Raw genomic sequence first — 15,734 nt, 5'->3', positions numbered from 1 at the left:
TTATCTGACTTTCATTCATTGTCTGTAACAACTTATCCAGTTCAGGGTTCTGGTGGGTCCAAAGCCTACACGGAATCACTGGCCTCAAGGCGAGAACACACCCTGGAGGGGGCACCAGTCTTTCGCAGGGCGACACACTCACATACACATTCACACCTACAGACTCTTTTGAGTAGCCAATCCACCTACCAACATGTGTTTTTGGACCACGGGAGGAAACCAGAGCACCCAGAGGAAAACCACCCAGACGCAGGGAGAACACACCTACTCCTCACAGACAGTCATCGGAGCAGAGCTCAAACCCACAACCTCAGGACCCTGGAGCTCTGTGACAGCGACACTACCTGAAGTGCCACATCCCTTATCTGCCTTTCATGACATGACATTAAAATATATTTATTGTATGTTTTACTACACTTTTCAACATATGTTTTCTTGGGAAATGAAACATATTTACCTGGTTTTAACCACCTAATGTAGGGAGCTCATTTTGTTTAGTATGTTCCTGCATTAGAAATGGAAGCGTGTTTGCTCTTCTTTTGGTTATGACAACAGAAATATTTCATGTTGGACATGAGAGCAAGTCGAGGCTGGTGGGAAAGAATTGTGTCCAGTTTTAGGAACACAAAATTGTTGTCAATCCTTCATGTAGCGAACATTCAAGTTAGGGCCTATTTGTACCAAGTGGGAATCGGGTGGGGGATAATAAAATGGATGCATCTTTTAACATAGTGGAACCTTCACACAGAGTCCAATCCCTTTCTTTGAAATCACTCTGAAATCACGGGAAGACGCTGGAAGAGAAAGAAGAAATGGATTCCTTAAGTAGCAGCAGCAGAGATGATGAATTTATCATTTTATTTTTAGCATTGCAACTAAATGACGCACACATTGGGTTCACGCCATTCTACAGAAAAGACAACAAGTGGAATTCCAACACCTCATTCAGGATCTTCTGAAGGTGTTTATTTATGTGAGTGGGGGATTTTGTGGCTCTGCTTTTGCATGTTACTCCTTTTATTAAAAGGATAATAATATGTTTGTTTTATATGCTTGTTGTTGCGTGTTGTGCTACGACAAAGACTAGCTGTCCTGCCGGCATTTTGGTGCTCATTTGTTTGGTCTGCAACCATGACAACGGAGCTCTGATAGGTCAGCTTGATTTTAACGCATCTGTACCATGCAGAAAACAGCACTAACTCTAACTGAAAAACTGATGCAAATTTGCAGTCTGTTATTTTTGGTGTAAAAGACCAAGTCCGCTCGTGTAACTCTATCCTTGTGTTAAATGTGGAGATACATCTCAGACCACTTCCCAATATGGTCAAGTAAATTTCTTCATATTATGTCCCCTTGAATGGTTAAATATTGAAATGAATTGGTATTTATATTTAAATTAAAGACTGATTGGATTTTTTGTTGAATAAGGGGCATCGCTCACCATTTCCTGCCTCCTTAATCTTTTGCCAATTATCCTGCGCAGGATTATTCTGTGTGGAGAGAAAGATGCAATTAATAATTCAGAGTATCTGTAATATTCATAAACATAATGCAAATGCCAAGGTTCACCAAATTAATAGTGAAAGCAGTTGAAAGAAATGTCAAAGAGTTTTAGCACATCATGTAGCAGTTGCTTTGTTTTGAATAAACTCAAGGTTTTGCTCAATGATTATTATTTAATGATGCCACACATTTCTTATTCTGTAGTCTGTTTAGAGGCTGAAGCTTAAATATTAAGGCAGTATAACAACAGGAACAAGACCTTTTCTGTTATTTTATTGATAAAGCAATATACTGTATTAAATATTGAGAAGGGATGATGCACATTTGTCAAAATTGGAGACTGAACTCTTAGAAGTGTGTGACAAACAAGGTGTAGCTGAGTTTATACCCCAATTTCTCCCCAATTTAGTCATCACCATCTCCATTATCTAGGACTCCCCATCACGCATAATGCCCCCAAATCTGGGAGAGTGAAGGTAACCGCATGCTTTATCTGAGATATGTGAATCCAGCTTGTATTTCCATTCCAGCTGCTGCTAACACAATGTCATGGACAGCTCAAACTCTTTGGAGGAGAAGGCAAAGTCCTCAGATCTATTATACCAACTAAAGGATGCCCACACTAGCTAGCAATGTACTAGGTCAATTTTGCTCTCTTGGACTCCAAGCCTTGAATGGATTCATTCAGATTGCTGCAAAATTGAGCTCGCAGTTATGTCTCAGGCAGATATATAAATAACGACTAGTGTTTAGACTGATTAGACAGTGATTTTCGTCCATCGAGAAACCGGAAACGCTCTGCGTGTTTCCACCAACATAAATTAGTTTTTGAATCAGACAAGTTCTTTCACAGGTAGAACCAAACAAGATCAGGTTCTTTGCGGCAAACAATGACATCGTCCGTGGGTGTGTCAAGATTAAGAAGCTTCAGAAAGAGCTCATAACCTCAAATAAAGTGTTATGTGGAGCTGTTCTTTTACAGGTTCATTTACAACATGATTTATAAATAAATAATAGAAAATAAAATAGGAACCTGGTTCATTTCGGTGTGTTTCTGGGGCTGTGTTTTGTGCGACATGATGCGCTGAAGTTATTCTCTGCTGTTCACAGGCTCAGCAGGATGGATTTACACATGTGTAAGATATCTCCCTCTGTGGACAAAGAATAAACAATGACCCTGTCATTATTCTGTCTGTTTATCTCTGGCCCTGATGCTGTATTCAGCTGCAGTGACGCAGGAACCAAGCAGCACAAAAACAACACCCCCCTCACTAGTGGAAATGCACGCAAGGGTGGGGAGAGGGGGTCACACCATACTATAAGGCCAAATTTTATAGTAGCAAAGAGGAACTTATTGAAAAATGCTGTGAGGATTTGATTGCATTCAGCCATATAAACATTAACAATGTGAAATATACTGATGGTGGCTGATTAGTTCAGGATCAATGTCCCTACTCCAGCTTATCCCAAATGAGAAGGCAGTTCCACTGCTCCTCGGTAAAGCAATGCAAAGGAGCTTTATACCCATCTAATTCACAATGTGCTAGTGAGATGACTACTAATTAGAGGATGTGTTCTCCAAAGCTGGGACATTATGATCACCTCCTTGTTTGTGCACTCCTTGTCCATTCTCTCAGCTCCACTGACCATACAGGAGCATGTTGTAGTTCTACAATTACAGACTGATGGCGAACAGTTGCTCTACATAATATGTTTACCCCTTTCATCCTGTTCTTCAATAGTCAGGACACCACAGAACAGGTATGATTTGGGAGGGTGATCATTCCCAGTGACTGTCCTGGTGGTGGTGTGCTACTGTGTGTTGTGCTGGTATGAGTGGATAAGACACGGCAGTCCTGCTGTAGTTTTTGAATCCCTTTAAAACAAATCCAGCCAACAACGTCAATGTCCTGTGTCCACTGATGAAGGACTTGAAGATGACCAACACAAACTGTGAAGCAACAGATGAGCCGCTGTCTCGGATGATGACTCTGATCTGAATGGACAGTAAGTGTACAATGAGGTGGTCACAATGTTATGGCTGATCTGTGTGTATTGTTCTACACTACAAAGTAAAAAAATAACTCAAAAGAATCTCTGAAGAAACATCACTAACGTAGAGGCTTTGCAAAGGGCAGTGTGATGATGAAACAGAAAAGAGTCAACTTTACCTTTGCATGAGTTTTTCAGTGCTACGCAGCGATTGTTTAGTTCTTCAAAAACTTCGGAGGTGCTGTCATCTTTTGTGAACAAAGCGCTCACCTTGAGCAGCTCGGCCGCCAGCACCAGCATCACCAGCTTCATCTTTATCACCATAATCTTCATCACTATTTTCAAACTCGGCTGAAGGTGAGTTTCTTATGTTATCACTGGGAAACTGCAAGACACAATCTAATCACCCACAAATCCTCCAAAATAGCACATAAATGAACATATGTGTGCTGAAACACAAGTTCTTATAAATTCTACAATCATAGAATTTGTTTTCAAAGTCATTTGTTTACAGATACACAATTTTGAATAACATTGTTACATCCTGTTTGCTTTTAACATGGTTTGGTAATTACTGTGGCCCTGAGGGCAACAATTGTTGCCATTTCTTTCTTGATATAACAATAAAGCTGCCTCAAAAATGTCAAACAGATGGCAGGGTATACAGCACCAAAAGGCATGCAGTATATACCTCAGCATTATCTTTGCCCTCACAGATGTACCACTGGCATTAACACACCCTTTTATCATGACAGGCGTTGTCTTTTTGCAGGTAATGATCAGAACAGATCATTTCCTTTTTGGCCTTCAGACCAAAATGTACATTATTTACACAAAAACTGTATACGTGGACTCATCAGGCCATATTAACTGTGTATCAGGGTCATAACTTGCATTTGTAGATACAGAGATGAACTGTGTTTACTGACAAGGTTTTTCCAAAATACTACAGAACCCAAGTGGCTATATAATAGAAGCCTGTTAGATTTTAATGCAATGATATCTAAGGTGTAGAAGGTCACTAGCATTCATTACTAGTTGTTGGCCTTGCGTTTTAGTCACACAGAAATTTCTCTGCATTCTGTAAATATTTTATGTTATTTGCTCTAGATGGTGTAATGTATAGCATTTGCAGTAATGTATAGAGGAACGTCGTTTTTCAGATGAACATTTCACTCACCCAGCTTTTCAAAAAGTGGCAGATCTTAGCTCAAAGTTTCATGAATTGAACTTTAATTGCGAGTCATGATATATAACCTATTGTCAGTGTTGGGGTATTTACTCAAAAATATATATATATATAATCCATTACTGATTACTAATTACATAAATAAAATTGTAATGGGGTTACTTTACTCATTACATCATGGAAAATACAATCTCAAAACTCAATTATTTACATTCTAAAACCCATACAAATATACTGGAATAAAATCAACAAACAAATTTACAAAGTACAAAAATGATAGACAGTAGGTTTTTTTCCGCAGTTTATTTAGGATCAAACTGTAGCAGTACCAGCAACTTTAAATATGTATAAAATGACTTTCACTATACTTGATGTTACCATTTTTTCTGAAAAAGCCCTCACGTATTAAAGCAATAGAAAATATAGAAAAATAGAAAACTTTTTTCAGTGGTCCAAAGAAAAAAAAAAAAAACAAAAAACTTAAAAACCCTCAAAACTTCTAAAGCTGGTTCATAGGCAAGTAGTATCACAACTGAATTAAGCAACAAATGCAAAATGTTCATAAATTAAAAATCTTTAAGAGGCTCTTTTTTATACTTACATGGAGTTTCTTAAACCTGTGCTCAGAAAAAAACTCCTCAGAATCCACTGCTGGGGAATAAATTGAAGAAAATGTTATTTGCTCACTCTATGTTTGGTTTTTGCACACACATACACACACACCCCTGTAAACATGAATACCTGCATATACAGTGGATGTGGTACAAGTTATTTAAAGTGCTGACTTCAGCAGTCAGATGCAAGGCAGAGCAACAAAGTAAAATAAAAAAAATAAAATAAAATAGATTTAAGCACAAAGGTTGTTTCAGTAGCACAATCAAGCTACTTAAGCTAATTGTTAGTGTTCTGCTGTAATTGTTCTTTAAAATGTTGTGCTGTAAGCTTTTTGTTATTGTTCTGTAATTGTTTTATACTGTAGTTGTTTGATCATCAATGTGTGATTGTTATGTGCTGTAATCATCCTGTAATTGTTTTGTAACAATTCTGTTGACCTTCAACTTTTATGTGGGGTAATTGTTACGATCTGTGAGTGTTCTTTAATTGTTATGAGCTGTAATTGTTGTGTGCAGTAATGGTTTTGTAATTGTAATATGTGCTGTGATATTTATGAGCTATAATTATTTTGTTATTGAAATATATGCTGTGATTTTTATGAGCTGTAATTGTTAATGAGTGTGATGATGTTAGGAAAGAAGTTTTTTCTGTAGTCTGGCTGCTCTCATCTTCCCAAAGCCCCTGCCTGAGAGGAGGAGCTGAAAAAAAGATGATGACCAGGATGCGACGGGTCAGCAAAAATAGTCTCAGCACCTTTCCTGGTCTGGAGGAGTGCAGGTCTTGCAGGGTGGGCAGGCTGACACCTGTAATCTTTTCAGCAGGTCTGATGATACACTGCAGTTTGTGAATGTCGTGTTTGGTGGCAGAGCTGCAACAAACTGTTGTGGGAGGAGGTGATGATGGACTCTGTAATGGCTGTGTAGAACTGGACCACTAACCACTGAGACATGTTGGACTTCGTCAGCTGGCAAAGGAAGTAAATGCTCTGTGTTTTCTTTGTGGTTGCTAGGGACTGGAAGGACGTCAGGGTCACATTATTTTTAAAATATTAAAACTGTCGTTTTGATGGGGTTTTGTTTGTTTGTTTGTTTTGCATTTTAGACACTTTCAAATTTTTTGGAAATGGGTTTGAACAAAGTTATGTAGTAAAATATCAGATGGCATTCAGAGGCAGGCCAAAGTAGCTACAATCAAATAAATATTTCAGAGGAAGTACATGACGGATTGGCTTAATACAGTCAAGGACATTAACTCATAATATAATAGTAGGAGCATTTTGATTAGAGGTTCACTTCAGGTTGACAAAAAACATTAGAATTCAATAAACCACACTGCTTCTGACATTGAAATGTGAAGAAGAGTGAGTTTTGAACATGGTCCTCTAACATTGGTGAGAGTAACTAAGCGAGTTTGTGATGCCCTCTGATGGACTGGTGTACTGTCCAGAATGTGTTCCTGCCTTGCACCCTAAGAGTCCATGTAGGCTCCAGAGCCACCCCGATCAGCATGAAGCGGTTACAGAAGATGAATGAATCAATAAAAGAATGATTGGTAATATAAATGAATTCAATTCAGCTACATTTTATTTATAGAGCACTTGTAACAGCTGGTGCTGCTGCAAAATAGCTTGGCAGAATTCCAGGTCCAAGCCCCAAGTAAGTGCTGCTGAGGTGACAGTAGAAAAACCCCCTCAGAGACAAAGGAAGAAACCATGAGAGGAACCAAGACTAAAAATTGGAACTTATTCTCTTCTGGTTGACACTAGAGAGCAGAATAAAGTCATAGAGCAACATAGAAAAAGAGCAGTGTCTAAACAGTGTATTAAAAAAAGGAATGTCTAACTAAATTGCAGTGTATTAAAAAAGAGCAGTGTAGAACAAATAGCAGTATAAATATACAAAGAGCAGCACATAAACAAAGAGGTAAAAAGAAAACAGTGTATATACAAAGAGCAGAATACAAAGAGTAAATAAACAAATGTGTAAAAAAATAAATAAGTAAGCAGTAAACTAATAGCAGCAAATGAACAGTTTAGAACAAAGTGCAGTAAATAAACAAAGAAGAAAATAAAGAGCAGTATATAAACAAAAATCAGTAGGCAAACAAAAAGTTGTGTATAAACAAAGCATTGTATAACAAAGAAGTGTATAAACAAAGCAGTAAATCAACAAAGATCTGTAAATAAACAAAGAGCGGTGTATAAATAAAGATCAGTAAATAAACAAAGAGCAGTATGAATGAAGAATTATGAAGTTAGAGTGATTGTACAGTGGCCTAATCATTCAGTCTTGGGGCTTGAAGTTGAGACCCTCTGGCACATGCAGAAGGCTCCATTTAAGATGAGCAGACTTGTTTTGACAGACTTGTAGGTGTCTCTACTTCTCCAGCACCAGTTTTCATTCCATTCCATTATATTCATTATTATTATTTATTTTAAATTATATTTATTGTTTGTGAAAGGTACTAAATAAGTGTAACGTATTATTAATGTTATTTATTATAAATTTAGTTACTTTAAATTGTAAACAACATTAAACACTGTGGACACATATGTTCACCAGAACTGAATGCTCTGGAGTAGCCACACATAAGGTCGCCATGCTCAGTGCCAAGCATTAGCTAAAGGGGTTTACAGTCCCTTTTAATATAGCTTTGATTTTTAAACCTCTGTGATATGGACTGCTAATAGACAGCATCAGTGTGAGACCCTGACCATCTGAGACTGACTCCAGAGAGCTAAAGCCATGGACAAGTGATCATACTTGCAAATAACCGTCATTATCATATGATAGTGTGACACGTTCTGAATAGAGCACATTTAGATTTGGCACTTGCTTGCTACAGCCTGTGATTTAGCCTACAACGTGCAGACAGATAAATTAATAATCGCACTAATATAATAATGATTAATATAATATGATATTAATACATGCTATGTTTGGACACACCGCAGTTATATCGACATGACTGTGAAGATTCTGGCGGTGAATTTGCATGTCTGAAGTTGTGAGCCTCTTAATATATAAAGTGACTATTAAAATAGTTTTATCTCTTATTTTCTTTACTCCATTCCCTAATCACTGAGTGAGATGTCCATTGATGGTATTTATTCTCATTAGTACATTCATTGTCTGTAACCGCTTGTCTAGTTGAGGGTCGCGGTGGGTCTGGAGCCTACCCGGAATCACTGGGCACAAGGGGGACCACACCCTGAAGGGGGCACCAGTCCCCAGTGTTTTTTGGACCGTGGGAGCACCAGGAGGAAACCCATGCAGACATGAGGAGAACACACCAAATTCTTCACAGACAAGGAGCAGTGCTTGAACCCACAATCCCAGGACGCTCGAGCTCTGTGACAGTGACACTGTGCCGCCCCCATTGATGGAATATTAAATGCAAATCCATGTTAATAAAGATAAACACAGTGGTAAGGTGGTGCTGCAGGTAGTGTCACCTCCAAACAGCTCCAGCGGCATGGGGTTGTAGGTTCAATCACTTGGGTCACTGCCTGTAAGCAGATTTGTGTGTTCACCATGTTCCTGCATGTCTGGATGAGGTGCTAACAGAAGATGCATAAATGAATGAACAAATAAACACAGCCTTGAATGACAATGTTTGCTGTCAAAGACAAAAGAAGCACTGAACTGACGGCCCTTGAGTAATCAGCCTTACAGTTGGTGTCCACTTCCACTTTTTACTGACACATTCTGACCAAACAGATCTCTTTCCCTGACCTTGGTGGGTTTCTATTTGAAGATCCAGCATTAATCTTGAATATTATTGCTAAGACAATACACACAGCTACAATACACTATGGTCAAATGTTTATAAACACATCCAGTAAGTGAATTCTCCTGATTTTAAGGTGACATTCATGATTTAAATCCAATACAATTTTATTAAATTCAGAGAATATCTCCTCACAATTTGCTAGCCCTCTGGTTTGTTTGCACACTAGAAAAAAGTCAAATGTTTGTATGCAGCCCTGGCTCAGTAAATGGGAAACAAAATAAGTGTCTCAAATTGAAGTGGCTCAGGCTTTATCTCTCTCCTCCACTGGCTCAGGCACAGTCAAGGAATGAAACCTGGAGGCTTTTGGATAGTAGAGAGACTTCTGAATATTGAAAATCATGAAAAGAGATGAGGATGTTGCTCTATGCTTGCTCCATATATGGAGCTTAAATATAAATGAACTATTATGACTAGACAAATCTGGTGTTACTTATCGATTCTCCCTTCCATCATAAATGTTGTTTAGGAGACAGCTCTTTGCTTCTTATTTACAATTTTCAAACTCAAACATTCGTTCCACCTATGTTTCCAAGTCTTATCTGTGTTATTTGCCAGCTTTTCTATTCCACCTTAAGAGCGCTATAGCTTTTGAAACTTTTTGAAGCAACTGTTATTTCAGTTTATCCGTTTAAAACACAAGCCAATTGTTTGTGATGTCATTAAACATTTACCTACTTAAGTGAAAGGCAAAAATGGAAAGAACCACTGCAGTTTTCCCTGCATTTACAAGAATTTACTGTCTTAACCACATTAAAATTTTAGTCTAAACAAGGCAGGTATTATCTTTCCTTCACCATAAATATCATTTTAGGAGGCAGATCCTTGCTTCTTACACATAATTTTCGTATTCAAGCCTTTAGTTTCACCTTAAATTGGTCCATTTAAGAGTCTTATTTGCGTTATTCTCCAGGTTCTTTTTGATTATTCATTTCCACCCTAAACATCTATGCAATGCTAAAGCTAACGCTAGGTTTTATAAACAAAACTCATTATAAAACATTTCTTATTTCCCATTTTATCCATTTAAAACACACAACCAAGTGTACATCATGTCACGAAAATATCTAGCTACTAGAGAAACGCTTATATTTGCTGTTTACTACCAGGTTGGATTTCTCCTTTCCACCTTAAATAGGTGAATATGTGAGGCTTTTCAAACCCAATTCTTACTCCTTAATTTGTTTAAAAGACACACACCACAGAGAAACACATGAATCTGCATCGGTTTCTTTAAAACAAATAAACAATGCTATATACACCTTTCAATCATGCATGTTCACCTTCTTTGTATAAAACACACAAAACACAGTCCTAACACCTTTTGAACGTTGCTATGCCTCACTTTCTTTGTATAAAACACACAACCTATGACCTTTACTCCTTTTAATCTATACAAAGGTTTCTGTACTTCTATATATTTTTTCAGAAATTATTTGCTGTTACCTGTTCAGGAGAAAATTAACCAGTTCTGGATCTGTTTGTAGTGTTGGTGCTTCCTCTCAGTTTACTCCATCTCTGGTCATGGAGATTTTTCAAAGGGCAATGGGGTCAGGTAAAATATAACATTAACTTGGTTCACTTGGTCATTTCATAGCTGCAAGACATGTTTGTAGATCTGGCAGGTGGGTTTGGACTGTTCAACGATTGGACAGGGTGCGGGACCTCAAAGGACGGGATCACAGCAGCTCCGCTCTGGACTGGGTACCTCTCAAGGAGAATATACTGCTTTAGCAATGCTGCAAGAGTCTGTTGACTGTTTATCTTAATCACATCTTAATCTATGATCACACACCCTGGACATGTTATGACTAAGTACAGTGAATATCTTACAGATTGCTCCTTTAAGCAAGCGATCAAGCTACAGTTGGTTTCCTACTGAACATACCATTCCACCTTAAACAAATGGGAGAAGGGTTCCAGAATCTACATTGCTTTTAAAATTAATCCACCAGTGACCTGATGTTCAACTGTGCACACACAGCTATAATTTCCTTAAAACAGCATGTGTATGTGTGACCTAGAGGGGTATAAAACCCAACCTGTGGTACTGGCTTGTGCAGCAGTGGAACTGCATTCTTGGGAGTGATGGAATTGCATTTTTGGGATGATCTTGGGTGGTGGTTGTGATTCAAAACTAAGAAACGAAGAACCTGAATATTGTACCATGTTACATCTTGTTTCGCAATCACAAACGCCACCTCCACACAGCCCTGTGCTATGGGGATTCATCACTACAGAGGACACAGTTCCATAGTTCCAAAGCCCAATTGGATATAAAAAATCACATCATTAATGTAATTAATGGAACTTTTCTTGCAATACAATGAGGTGGTGTTATTTCTTCTAATTCTGCTCATATATCTGCTGCTCTACTGAGGATGTAGTCCCTTCAACCCAATGCCACCATAACATCTCATCCCTGTGACGTTTTATGATATTGTATATGTGTACTTAGAGGGCAATCTATAAAGCAGAGAGATAAAGAGAGAGAATGTGGATATGTGTATGTCAGACTACATGTATGTTGTTGCAATGCTGTGACATTGCAAATGTGTCATGCCATTAAAGCAAGGAAGAGGGGAATAAGAGAGAAAGAGAGAGAGAGAGAATGAGTCAGAAAGGTTAAGGTGAGAGATAGTAAGAGAGAGATCAGAGGAGAGAGGGAAGAAAAGAACAGTGGCAGTGAGGAACCTTTCGGGGAAACCAGAGTGTGTTGCATCAGATTCATAATGTTAATCTCCCATAGTGAGCTGGGACTGTAAGAGCTAGGCCTTAGCACACGTATGACTCTTTTTCACTGCATGGTACCTACTCAATTCGACTCCATTAGGCAAATTTCCTGGAACCGGGTTTTTTTAATAGTACCACACTGTACGTCACACTTCAGTGCAGCTCCGTAGTTTTCTATGGAGACTGGCGATAGCTCCGTGCAGAGGACTCTGGGAGTGGTAGCGGCACGAACGAGGCGAAGCGAGCGGCAAAAAAAGTTTTCTTTATGCAAATGAGAAGTGAGTTTCTCTGTGCGGTGGCCAATCAGAGCCGCATGCAATGTGCAGCGTCACGACACAAGCCCCAAGCTAAACTCAGTGTGAGAAAATGGAGGAGAGACTGATAGGGGATTGTTGAGCATTTCCTGTACTTTACACGTCTCTGTACGATTACAAACATGTATTAAAACCAAACGAAGCAAGGAAGAGGGTGTCTGGACAACTCGTAGGGCTAGTAAAAATTGTTTAATGTTTTTAATGAAACGGGAAGTGCTGACATTGCTTTAAATGCATAGATTAGGTTAGAAAAATAATGTATTAAAATCATGTATGAGCATTTAGGAGGAGATAAAACACTGAAGGCAAAAGAAGAATAACCACAGTATCTAATTCGTACACAGCATTTGATTTCAACTCTACCAGGGTTGGGCAGTATTTAAAATGTGGACAGTATCTCAAAATTTTTATACGCGTGTGCTTAAAATTTTCTATTCTTTGTCTTTAAGTACAGTGCTTCAATTCATCCATGTGCAATTAAGAGAGCCACAGGAATTGGGCGCTATGGGAGCTCACTGCTGATCACAGTCTCAAAATGGGAGGGAAAACGACAAGCCCAGTAGCCAACCACAGTTGTGAGTTTAGCACTGAGTCACAGCCACAGTGCTGCCCTCCTGCCATTTTCTATTAACATGGACAACAAATCTAGGAATTCCTGAAGATCTAGAGCAGTGCTTCTTAATCCTGGTCCTGGACTACCACTGCCCTAAACATTTTAGAAGTCCCCCCTGCTCCAAACACAGCTGAGGGAAGTAATGAGCTAATTACCAAGCCCTTCCTTAGGCAGGTAGAACATTACAACATTTAGGACTGTGGTACTTCTGGACAAAAATTGAGCACCAAAAAAACAAAGTGTGCAGAGCAGTGTGTGGATTACAGTCTGTAATTATAGAAATACAAAGTGCTCCTGTATGGTCACTGGAGCTGATAAAATGGAGAGTGAGTGTAGATACAAGGAGGTAGTATTAATGTTGTGGTTAATTGGAATAATTAGTGAATTCAGCTGTATCAAGGTGCAGTGATTTTGGACACCACATTGTTTCAACCCTCCACCTGTTGCTCTGCATACTTTGTTAGCCCTTCTTTCACCCTATTCTTTAACAGTCAGAATCCCACAGGACCACCTCAGAGCAGGTTGTGCTGGTAAGAATGGATCACACACTGCAGTACTGCTTTACTGAGAATAATCCACCACCTAAAACATCCAGTCAACATCATCATGTGTCACTGATGAAGGACTAGAGAACGACCAACACCAACTGTGCAGTGACAGATGAACTACTGTCTCTGACTTTACATCTACAAGGTGGACCAACGAGGTAGGTGTGTCTAACAGAATGGAGAGTGAGTGGGCACAGGGTTTAAAAACTTGAGCAGCACTGCTGTGTCTGATCTAGTGATGGGAATTTCGGCTCTTTTTGGGGAGCCGGCTCTTTCGGCTCCTAAATGGCTCTTTGTTTTACCACTTTTTTCCACTGGTACAGAACAATATTACCTACATTTTACATGACTATATGGACAAAACATTATTTTTCAATATTAAAAATAATAAATAATGTTGCAATGGCCAATTGTTTTTATGGCTGTCTTGTAATAACTCACTGATTGCACTCACACATTCAATTGTATAAATAACTGGATTTTTATTTAAACACCTTAATAAAAAAATCACTTGAAAACTCTGAAATATAACCAATGGAACCCAAAAGGTAGGTATTACAAAATAGCTTATTAAATTAAATAATCATCCATTTCTGGATAATAAAATAAACAAATACTCTGCAATGTGCAAAACACCAGCATTTAACGGTAGTGATTAAAACAACCACAACTGTCAACAAATAATTAACTGATTAAACATTTTCTTCAACAATTTTTTGGAAGGCAGATTGGAATTCAGGAAAACCAAGTGTCTCAGCTTGGAGGAGTTGATCCGGTTTCTTCTCTCTGTCCTTATCTGCCCACTTTTTGAAAATACTGCTTCTTTTCCTTTCGGTCATTTTTCTCCCTTCGGCTCTCCCTTTTCACTTTCCTCCTTTTTGCCACCCTCCCCTCCCTGCTTGGTGGTATAACCCTTCGCTGATTGGTACCTTTGCTTGTTGTTCTCTGCTTGGTTGAATGTCAAGCCTTAGAAAAAATGGCTCGGTCTTAGACGGGAACCGGCTCTCATCGTTCGTTCGCGACCGACACATCACTAGTCTGATCCACTTATACCAATGCAACACACACTAACACACCACCACACTAGAGTCACTGCAGGGCTGAGAATGACCCACCACCCAAATCATACCCCCAATCCAGATGTATGAAACAGCATGAAAGGGAGTTATTTAATGTTTATTGGATTACAGCCATAGAAAAGTATGGAATGAATTTAAATAAAAAGGTATGTTCGGGAGCAGCTGCACATGAGCATACACTTACAATTTATTGTCAGGTATAAAACAGAACTGGGCTGTGGAGCAATTGAAGTGTGTAGTGATAGAGCGATGAATCTCTATCCAATACCCTTTTTGGGAAAAATGAAAGGTTCATGATTGTAATCAAAAAACACTTTTATAAAATGCAGATAATATTTTCTCACCATTTGCTAGCTCTCATGCCTGTTTGTGCTGGAAACATGTCTAATGTATTTACAAAGCTCTGGTGTCAGTAAACAAGTAAAAAAACAAACAAACAAACAAACCAAGTGGCTCAGTCAGACATGCTAGGCTTCCTCTCTCTGCTCACGGGAGAAAAAGGCAAAGAGCCCTCCAAACGTTGAAAATCATGAAAAGAGATGAGGATATTGCTTTATTCTTGCTCCATAGGTGGGTAATATTGACCTATTTTTGCTGTTTCCAATTTAGGTAGATCCCATGCTAAATTCAGGAGACTGCTAGCTGCATGAAAGTAAACAGACTGAAAGTGCTAAAAACTAAAATCAATTTACAAATGGGTTTCGGTGTTAATTCAAACAGTGAATATAAACTTCAATTAAGTACAAACAACAGTAATTTTCTTCCCTCAACCATACTGTTCCACCTTAAAAGATGCAGAGATTCTGAATGTAATCAAACCAAAGAGAACTGCAGTTCCCCACATTCATAGTCATTCGATATAACGGTGTTTGTGATCGAGGAGTGAACATCCAACTTCAGTAGTTCTTTTTCTGCCAATGTAAATATTTGGCAAAAATTACCATCATTTGTTAACCCTTCACTTCCTGAACACCTGCCAGGTGCCAGCCAGGCCCAGCCCTTATGCCACTTTTATGAGGTCCCTGTGGAGCCCATCTGCCAGCAAACAAGATGAAAGCCAAGACTTACACGGCTGCTTACATGCGGAGGAATCTCACAGACTTAGGTGAAACAAATAAACAAACGCACATTAATTATTCGAGAAATTAAGCTGGACAAGGAGAAAGACATGCTCGTAGAAAAGAGTGCGGGGGTGGATGGAATAAGGAATGACGTGTGTGTGAGAGAGACAGATATCGGCTAAAAAACACTCTAATTAAATCTGTGAATGGGAACAGTGACAGCAGCAGCTAACAAGGCTAAGGAGCAGTGGTAAACAGGAGATTAGGACTCATTCTCTGTCTCTATTAAAGCAGGGTT

General features: G+C 38.8%; 1 long non-coding RNA gene across 1 annotated transcript; it reads right to left on the bottom strand.

The window, feature by feature from the left end:
- Window positions 1-440: 440 nt before the first annotated feature.
- Window positions 441-2,649, bottom strand: LOC136706764 (uncharacterized). Its single transcript, XR_010804145.1, has 3 exons — window positions 2,537-2,649; window positions 1,442-1,490; window positions 441-794 (listed from the first exon to the last, which is right to left on the bottom strand). It is a non-coding gene; the product is annotated as an uncharacterized lncRNA (long non-coding RNA).
- Between the last annotated feature and the right edge of the window lie 13,085 nt (window positions 2,650-15,734).

Source organism: Hoplias malabaricus, chromosome 9 (genome assembly GCF_029633855.1).
Source record: "Hoplias malabaricus isolate fHopMal1 chromosome 9, fHopMal1.hap1, whole genome shotgun sequence".
Classification (NCBI taxonomy): domain Eukaryota; kingdom Metazoa; phylum Chordata; class Actinopteri; order Characiformes; family Erythrinidae; genus Hoplias; species Hoplias malabaricus.
This window is presented reverse-complemented; position numbering and strand designations above follow the sequence as displayed.